Consider the following 3,500-nt stretch of genomic DNA (forward strand, 5'->3'; position numbering starts at 1 on the left):
AGCCCGGGAAGCCGTATTTATAGGGGCGGAGGCGGGGCCGTACCCCTCGAGGCCCCGCCCGCCCGCGCCCACCCCTGGAATAACGTCACCAAAAGCATGAATGGCTCCGGCGCCTGCAGGTCCTGCGGGCCGCCGCTCGGGGGCGCGCGCGGCTCGGCTACTCGAGGGCCGTGTTTGCTGCAGCTTCTAGTCCCCCCCCACCCCACCCCCGCCTACCCTCTCCCTCCCCCCCGGCCCACGACTCACACACGCACACACGCGCGTGGATCCGCGCGCGCGCACACACGCAGGGACGAACCGGGGCTGGAGTTCAATGTCAATGCCGCCACGGAGCTTACAAGCCAGCCCGCGTGGGCGCCCCTCCCTGCACTCACCCCTAAGGGCCTGGGGGGCGCGGAGGGTGCTGGGCCCGCTCCTCCTCCGGACGTGACCGCTGGGCGACCGCGCTGCGCCGAGGGAGGGCGCCGTCCCTGGAGCCTGGCCGCCGGGCACCAGCGCTCTCCTTTGCACTAGCCCGCCCTCCCCAGCCCGCACCTCGGGACCCTGCTGCAGCGTCCACCCCCCGAACGAGGCCTCTTCTTGGCATCCTCGCCTGCGCGCCCCCCCCCCCTTCCCCATCGCTGCGTCCCCGCTATCCCTGGCGAGCTGCGTGGAAATGAGAGCAGCGCTTAAAGGAACAGCGGGAGCTGAGGGGAACCAAGACCCGCGAGGGTCGCGTTAGCTTTCGAGAGGCTAGTCCTGAGATCCACGCAGTGTGTTGTTTGTGTGAGAAAGGAAGTGGTGTCTGTCCTCTCAGGGTTTTTCCATTGGACACACACACAGACACACTCGCACGCACACACGCGCACAGCCGCGGCGCGGTGCCGGGGTGCGGGTGGGAGCTGCTCAGCACACCTCACTGGCCTTGGCTCCCAGATCTGCTCCAAGGAGAAGGAACAAAGAGCTTAGGCGGTGGGACCCCTCCACACTGCCCTGGGACTGCAACTCCAAGGGTCTGTCCAGGCAGGCGGTCTGCACAGCCCCAGCGCCGGAATGGGAGTCTGCCCCTCCGTGGCTGGAGTGCACTGCTTCATACCTCTGCTCCAGACACTCCTGCAACATGGCTTTGTAACCCTGGCCCATGTGTGTACTTGGAGGACGTGTGTGTGTGTGTGTGTGTGTGTGCGTGTGTGCAGGGGAGGGGGGTGTAATAAAAAACTTGGCAAATTAAAATGTGCTTTGAAGCCAGCCAGCTCTTTGAAAGGCAGCGAATGTACTGAATCCATTTACATGCATTTACAAGGTAGAAATGAATAATCCTATCTCCAGTAAAGGATGATAGGCTTAATGGCCAGGGCGAAACAGAGGTGTAATTTTCATTAGCCCACCTAATCGATAAGAATGGATGGGTATTGATTATGTACATAAAAAAGAATGGATAAGAATAATTAAAAATAATTTTTGCTGTCTTTAGTCATTCATATATACACTCTGAGTAAAAACTGTACTTTCTAGGAAAAGGCAGCTTCAGGACAAACCCCCTAGCTGTTCCCTCCCCGCAGTGAAATTCAGGAACTTCTCCCCATTCACCGCCCGAGAGTTAAATCAGAAATTGACTTTCCTGCCAATTCTGCTCCTCTGGAGGGCAATGCTTCTGCGGACAGGAGCCGATGGGGGTGCTCCAGGGGTGGCTGACTGCTGGGGACTGGCTGATGTGCCTTCTGCATAGGATGGGGAGCTTCTCACAGGCTGGGAATAACGTTGTAGGTGACCACAGGAGGAGCCAATGGTTTCTAGGCTGGGACTTGGGGAACCCAGAGCTAGGTCCTGGGCAAGCAGCACTGATGCCTCTTGCCATTTCTCCCCAGTAGCAACCCCTGGCAAGACCTGGATGAAAGGACTTGTCTCACGACTTTTACGTACCAACAGCCCTGCCTGCCTTATATATTTGTGATTATTGCTTTGTGACACTTTCAAAGCTCAGAAAGAGTCCCATCCTCACACACCCATATACCCCTGAAGTGTCGAAATGGCCTCAGATTGGAGCAGAGGGTGGGAAGTAAGACCGCCACGAGCAGATAGCCGGCCTTCGGAACAAGTCCCTATGTTGGAGAACACTGAGGTGCCTACCCTAAGGGAAATGCTGTGGGAATGCCCATTTTAAGTAAATTTCACCTCAGTCAGTACGTTGGAGTAGAAACCAAGCCTTGGGTTGCGACCCCCAAATCTACACTTTCTGTTTCCCTTCTGAGACCACAGTGGCACATCCATTCATTTGAAAACACTGGAGGCAGGGGGCTGAACTTGGATACAACTATGGCAAGTATGCCTTTTCTCAATCAGAATACTTTATATAGTACCCTGCGGTTTTCTCAAAGCATTTTCTTCATAAACTCAGCTCTCCAACGAACATAATAAGAGTGACACAGCACAACTAACAGTCCCCAGTTTACAAGTATTCAAACTGAGGCTGAAATAAATGAGGGGATTTGCCAAAGATCACAGAGCTATTCTGTTACGTTGTTCTGGGTTACTGCATTTCCTTCGGATTTTTAAAGAGAGGGGCATTGGTCATGCAGAATGACTGTTTCTTCTTAACACCCTCTGAGATAGGTTCCTATCCCACTGCCTTTGAATAAATGAAGAAAAAGAATCGCAAGGGAATGAAGTTACCTAGAGCCCCAGAAACTTAGAGCTGAAAGAGACCTTCCACATCACCTAATCCAGTTTCCTCATTTTACAGGTGAGAAGACACCTGAGAGATTAAATGGCAGGTCCAAGGTCACCAGGCTATTAAGTGGTGTAGATGGAACCTGAACACAGGCCTTCACGGGGATGGTCAAATGTTCTTTCCACACAACCCTACATCTCGCATTGCACTTGCCAAGAAGTCAGCAGCAGGAGTCAAGTACACGATCTGGACTCTCTCAACCACCTCAGCCAACCGCCAACATTTAATGAGCATCTACTATATGCAGATCAATGAACTAAATACTCAGTCAGAGCCCTCTGCACCCCCTCCTGCCTCCCACCGTTGTCCCAGGAACGAAAGGGTTGATTTGCAATTCTGCTTCAATAAAAATCCAAGTGTAATCAGAACTGCTTTGTTTTCCAACATTACACAAGTCCAGTTTTCCAGCTCCATCTCTCCCTCACCTAAAATTAGGATTTAAAAAATAATAAAGCGCCGAAGCCGGTTTGGCTCAGTGGTAGAGCGTCGGTCTGCGGACTAAAAGGTCCCAGGTTCGATTCCGGTCAAGGGCATGTACCTTGGTTGTGGGCACATCCCCGGTAGGGGGTGTGCAAGAGGCAGCTGGTCGATGTTTCTCTCATCGACGTTTCTAGCTCTCTATCTCTCTCCCTTCCTCTCTGTTAAAAAAAATAAAAATAAAATGATAATAATAATAATAAAGGTACCAAGCTTTATGTCTTACTAGAGGCCTGGTCCACAAAATTTGTGCACTTGGAGATGTCCCTCAGCCTGGCCTATGCCCTCTCGCAGTCCAGGAGCCCTGGGGGGA

Source organism: Pipistrellus hanaki (assembly GCF_964339955.1).
Source record: "Pipistrellus hanaki genome assembly, chromosome: 12".
In the NCBI taxonomy this organism is placed as follows: domain Eukaryota; kingdom Metazoa; phylum Chordata; class Mammalia; order Chiroptera; family Vespertilionidae; genus Pipistrellus; species Pipistrellus hanaki.